This window comes from Panthera leo, chromosome C1 (assembly GCF_018350215.1).
Source record: "Panthera leo isolate Ple1 chromosome C1, P.leo_Ple1_pat1.1, whole genome shotgun sequence".
NCBI lineage: Eukaryota > Metazoa > Chordata > Mammalia > Carnivora > Felidae > Panthera > Panthera leo.
Genome location: NC_056686.1, coordinates 158962280 through 158969000, shown reverse-complemented (window position 1 = coordinate 158969000; position 6721 = coordinate 158962280). Strand labels below are relative to the sequence as shown.

Genomic DNA, 6721 nt, shown 5'->3' with positions numbered 1-6721 from the left:
TTTTATTTATTTATTTATTTATTTTGCTATTTTGCTATTTTGCTATTTCTATTAGAAAAGTTTACTTGGGCCAAAACAAGAAAAAGAAACATCTGGATTTAATGGCCTTATTCTCTTATCATTTGTCTTTCAACAATTATATAATACAGAAATATAGAAGTAACTATGAGTGGTGATTACAAAGTAATCTGATTATTTAAACCCATATAACCTACACATTATGACAAGGTGTTCTGTGCCCATTACTTTGTAGTTTCCATTCAGAGTGACTTTTAGTTCTGGGTTTCTCCTAGCCAATGAGAAATCAGAGATAAATAAAGTCAGTTTCTTAATGGGGTCAGGAGAATTCTTTGTGGTACAAGACCGTCCTGCACAATGTAGGATAGTCAGCATCTCTGGCTTGTAGACACTAAATGACAGGGGCATCTCTCTCCCGTCATTATGACAATCAAAAATTTTCCCAAACACCCCTGCCAGGGAAGGGGGCTGCATTGTCCTCCTGATTGAAAACCACTGGTAATGGGAAAAAAAATAAGTAAACACATCACTTCCACATGACACGATACGTGCTTGGCTAAATGTTTGTGTTCGTTGCTATGGGAGCACAGAGTGGGGGCACCTAACCAAGTCTGGTGGTTCTCACAGGCATTTAAATCAGGGTTCTTCCTATCAAAATAATCCAGTAATACCATTCCTATTCAAAATATTTTAGAAATTCTTTTCTGGATTACTTTTAGAGCCTGAGTCATGTTCTTTTGAATTTGTTCAACATAGGAAACTTTCTTCCTTTGGAAACATCCCAAAGTTGCTTGTAGCCAAGTCTTGTGAATAAGACAAGCGAACAAGCTGGACAATATTATTTTTAGTTAAAAACAGTTTCACGGAACACAAAATTATGAGCTGACACTTAGTGGTTATTGAATAATGAAGAGCACTTAGCCCAGGTTTTAATAAGAGGTACCCCTGATATCACTATTTTTCATATTCTTATTATTACAAGATTTTAGCACTCTGTTAAGCATTGGGGATACATAAATGAAAGACAATTCCTGCCTTTAAGGAGTTCACTATCTAGTGAGGGAGGTAGACAAGCAAACCAACAAGTGCAATTGCAAAATGTGTAAGTGCAGGCTAGAAGAGATATATTTGTGCTGCTCTGGGAGGGTAAAGGAGGGGCACTAGCTCAGTCTACCAGTGAAGAATGCAGAAGGTTCGCCGAGGGAATTGGATGCTCTAGCTGAGTTTTGAATGTACAGTGCTAATTAGCTTGGAGGAGGCATGGAAGGTATTCTATGAAGAAGCAGCAACATATCCAAAGATACAAAGTTTTCAATTAGCAATAATCATGCCTCAGATAAACCTCATTGGCTACGATACTGCCACTGTGCAAAGCTCCAAAGATGCAAAGTGTGGTACACTCTGTGAGCTTCACGTTCTTTGATGTCTGGAGCAGAGGGGTTGGGATGACCCTGTGAGATGGGCAACATCCTTCGTCATACCATTTTTATGTACCTTATCAAAGAATTTGGACTTCGGCTGAAGATGAAGGATGGCCACAAAGGACCTGAAGGGTAGAAATCTGATGATATTTGCATTAAAAAAAATTTTTTTTAATATTTACTGTTGAGAAGGAGACAGCATGAGCAGGGGAGGGGCAGAGAGAGGGGGAGACACAGAATCTGAAGCAGGCTCCAGGCTCCGAGCTATCAGCATGGAGCCCAGTGAGGGGCTCGAACTCACAAACCACGAGGTCATGACCTGAGCTGAAGTTGGCCACTTAATCAACTGAGCCACCCAGGTGCCCTAATACTTGCATTTTAAATCATGCTAGTAATATAATGGAAAATGAACTGGAGGAGGGTGAAACTGGAGATAGAGTGTTATTAAGATTTGAGGAAAGAGGAATGATGAGGTCTTAAATAAAGAGATAGGAGTGGGGATTAAAAGGAGAGGAAGGATTCAAGACATTAAAAAAATTATAAAGTAACAGTAACTAAAACAATATGGTTCTGGATCAGGAAAAAAGATTCATTCTGACCAGTTGATCGGAATAGAGAGTTCAGAAACCAACAGGTGCATGGGAATTATTTATGCAGTAAATCTGTCATTTTAATTTAGTAAGAACAGGATGGAATATTTCATAAAAGGTGTTGGTGAGAGGGGTATATTAAGTTTCTAATTAATAAGTTACCAAAAACCTGGTCCCTCAAACAATAAGAATTCATTATCTTACAGTTCTATAGGTCAGAAGTCCGACATAGGTGTCAGTGAGCTAAAATCGGTGTCGGCAGGACTGCTTTCCTTTCTGGAAGGCTATAGATAAGAATTTATTTCCTTGCCTTTTCCAGTCCTAAGTGCCACCCTTATTCCTTGATTCTTGGCCTCCTCTTCCATCTCCAAAGCCAGCAGCATTGTACTTCTGTAAGCATTCTTCTATAGTCATGTTTCCCTCTGACCATAGCCATGAAAAATTCTGCTTTTAAGTATTCCTGTTATTAGATTGGGCCCATCCAGATAATTCAGGGTAATCTCCTCATTCCAAATTCCATAACCTTAATCACATCTGTAAAATCTCTTTTGCCATGTAAGGTAACATTTAAAGGTGCTGGGGTTTAGGGTGTCACCCTCTTTTATGGACCATTATTCTGCCTATCACAGGTGAAGAAGATGCCAATTTAGATCCCTACCTCACGCCATAAACAAAGAATAAATTATTTATGGATTAAAGATCTAAACATAAAAACAAACAAAACTACCAAAACCATATAGAAAACTATATAGGAGGATATCTTTAAGCAGAAGACCTTCCTGGATAGGATAAGAAACCCAGTGGTCATAAATAAATTTATGAAACAGACTTGATCCAATAAATATTCAAAACATCTGTATGATAAAAATCACCACAAAACCTACAAAGTTAAGAGACAAGCATCAGACTGGAAAAAATACTTGCAACATACATAACAGACAAAGATAATATTCATATAGTATGTAAAGATTACTTCCAAACCAATAAGGATAAAGCCCAACCTGACAGAAAAATGAGCAAAGGATAAAACAGATGATTTAAAGAAGAAATAAAAATAATAAACAAAGAAGGAAGGGAAAGCAAAACTCCTGTAGTTATTAGAAAATATTATTTAGGAATTTCTATATATGCACTAAATCTTTGAAGAAAGCAAGAAATAATAAAATACATTCAGGATAGTGCTTCCTGGACAGAGGGGTGAGGTAGAGAGGAACATGCTGGGAACTTTAATATTATTGATGTTCTATTTCGCAAATTGAGTGGTAAATTCATAGACACTTATTTTTATTTTTAATGTCATAACTTATATATACTTTAAACTCATTTTTTATGTATATGTATCCAATGGTTCGTGATTTTAAAAATGGAAAATCAGGTTGTTGTTTTGTTTACTTTTATTTTGAAACAATCTCAAACTTACAGAAAAGTTGCAAGAATTGTGCAAAGAATTCCCATATATCTTTTGCTCAGAGAACCTATTCAAGTTTGGCAATGTCTCAATGATATTCTTTATAGCAAAAGGATCGACTCCAGGTTTATGTGTTTGTGATATTAGGATTTATAATAAAAAATGTATATCTAGTCTTCATCCCATTTTTTTTTTTTTTTTTTTTTTTTTTGGCCCAGAGATCCTGAAACCCTTGGAATTTCCTAAGTCATAAGAGTGACAAAGGTGTATTGGTGTTCATTACAAACTGTTTTCAACAGCAGGTGACTTGGAAATCCCCTAAGGATGGGGGCTGGTTGCCAGGGCGAACCAACCAGGCAATTAGGAGGTTGGAAATTTCAGTCCCACCCTTCTGACCTCTTGCTGGGAGAGGGGCGGGAGGTTGAATCAATTGCCAATGGCCAATGATTTCATTAATCATGCCCAGATAATGAAACCTCCATAAAAACCTCAAGGATGGAGTTCAGTTGGTGAATGCATGGAGTTGAGGGGATAGTAGTACACCTAGAGAGCATGGAAGCTTCTCACCTCTTACCACATACCTTGCATATGCATCTCTTCCATGTGGCTGTTATCCTTTTATAATAAACTAGTAAACACAAGTAAATGTTCCTATGAGTTCTGTGAACTGCTCTAGGAAAGTAATTGTTCCTGGGGGGGGGGGGGTTATCGGAACCTCTGATTTATAGCCAGTTGGTCAGAAGTACAGGTAACAACCCCGACTTGTGATTGGCATTTGAATTGGGTAGACGAGATGGATGGGGTGCCTGGGTGGCTCAGTCGGTTAAGTGTCTGACTCTTGATTTCAGCTCAGGTCACGATCTCACGGTTCATGAATTCCAGCCCCACGTTGGGCTCTGTGCTGACAGTGCAGAGCCTTCTTGGGATTGTCTCTCTCCCTCTTTCTCTGTCCCTCCCTATTTCTTTCTCTCTATTTCTCTCAAAATAAATAAAAATAAACTTAAAAAAAAAAAAAAGAGTGAAATTTCCCCATAGCCCTATCCCCAGATATATCCATTAGTAACATTAATCTTTGATAGTCTGAGGATTTTTTTCTCTAGATTTTAGGTGTATGAGGGAGAAGACAATGGTTGGATTGATCCAGAGTGGGTTCTGTGAATAATCTTTCAAAAAAAATATGAAGTTGCTTGTCTTGGCAAGAGTGGAGTTGAAGGGATGGATTGTGGGATCTGGCTGGACAACGTAGGAAGTGAAGCCAGAGGCAGCTGACTGATTAGGAAGAAATGGAAAGAGGTGAGGACCTAGAACCTTGAAGTTAACCATGTTGCTAACATGGTGGAGGATCAGCTCTGGAGACATATGAAGACTTTAGAGCACTTGGGTTCAAGCGTTGGCTCAGCTTTTGACTTTGGATTTCTCAGCTGCTCATTAATTTTTCAGAGCCTTTCTATTTACACCTCATTGCTTAAGCACACAGAATGATTCATACTAGTTGAAGTCAAGAAACAAATCAACATTGCCTTCACTTGTGAGTCTGACAATTTAGGGGTCTTGGTGACGTTACAGTTTTACACCACCAACTTTGATGTTTTATTTCCAGTTCATAAAAGAAACACCATATTTTGTTTCAGCTACTATTTTCCTTAATGAGACAGTAATTTTTCTGGCTTCTGTTGAAAGATCAGAACAAATGGCAGACCTTTACTGTTTTTGTTCGCAATCCAAACAAAAACTCTCTTGTGCTCCAGGTTTCTTACAGAATGAATCTATTCCTTGATCTAAATATAATTTCTCAGTCATCATTATCAGAGTTAATCATCCCTGAACTTTTCAACGTTTTCATTAGGCCTATAGTTTTATATATGTCATGAGAGGCATCTTCTCCAGCTTTGGACTTTGTGATAAAGTAAAAAATACTTCTTCTTACCATTGTATTTATGCCCACATAATCTTTCTAATATGTCAAGTGACTCATTTGCAAAATTTACATGACGGAAAACTGGGTTTCAAGTCTTTGTCTAAATAACAGTCACTCATCTTCAAGCCAGTGTAGAACAGCCTTGTGTACTACTGAAGCAACAAGTTAAAACATGTTGCAATCTTCTCAGCCCACACAGTTCCTCCTCTGTTTCCAGGAATCATAAGAGAAAACAATTGGTCTCCTTAGTTTGCAGCACTACTATGTTGCTAATCTGTGATTTCAATTATCCATGCTCAAGACGAAAGGTATTAATATGGATACAACGGCTAATAATGCGCTGGGGCTTTCTTTCTCATCAGCTCAGCATTTTAATTTCTATGACAAACACCACTTACTAACACACTGGGACCTGGAAGGTGGATGCGTTTTCCTGCCTTCTCAGATGACTGTTCTTTAATGGCTCCTTAAAAAATTCCTCGTTTGTGAATAATGAAGTTGATGTATAAAGCAAACACTGTGTGCTTGATTGTCAAACCAAAAACTACTTCATCGTCTCCTCCTCCTCCTTCTTTTTCTTGTAAAAGGAATAGAAGGGGCTAGCTGCTTAAATGTCAGACTCACGGCCGGCCGCAGAGCCTGGCCATGTTTCAAAGCCTCTGAAAGACGTCTAGAGGACGAGTTGGGGGCAGTGGAGGAAACCACACCTTCTGTAACCTTTTCTCCCTCTTAGCTAGGATTCCAACTCATGTCTGTCTGATTCTCTTAACTGCTAGATTATGAAAAATTAGGTCTTTGAAATGAGAGCGAGGAAGAAAAAAAATGCCATCATGTATATTCATTTGGTTTGGGAATAAAAGGGTGCCCTATAATTTAGAATAAGAGACAGGGATGACTCATTACAACTCTGAAGGTTATTAAGGAAATGAATAAATCGGTCACACCACTACAACTCTGCTTGTCATCACAGCAGCATTGCCAATTTCCCTATACAGTTGGTAATTGCTATTCCATATCTTCTTACATGGAATATAAGACCCATTCTGGTGTAACGATAAATATTAGAATAGTCTCAAATCCATCTTTAGACGAAGCTATAAAAAGCTGTAACTAGAGCAGGTGCAAACTACCTCAGAACCTTGGAAGGAGTCATTCAATATTACAGCACTGAAAATCCACGGAATTATCCAATGTAATAAAAAGTATATATAAAATTTGATAATCATCAGTGTAAAAAGTCCATAATACTTGAAAATTAAGACTGTTTTGATAATGTTTAGTTAAACCCATACCCCAAACCAGGCAAGTGATACAAAGCTGAACCCCACTTGATATTTCTTCAGCTTAATAAGTCTATAAATGTTTA

At 37.9% G+C, this 6721-nt stretch overlaps 1 pseudogene; it reads right to left on the bottom strand.

Moving 5' to 3' along the window:
• Positions 1–1188: 1188 nt before the first annotated feature.
• LOC122228881 lies at positions 1189–1394 on the bottom strand (annotated as a pseudogene).
• Positions 1395–6721: the final 5327 nt, after the last annotated feature.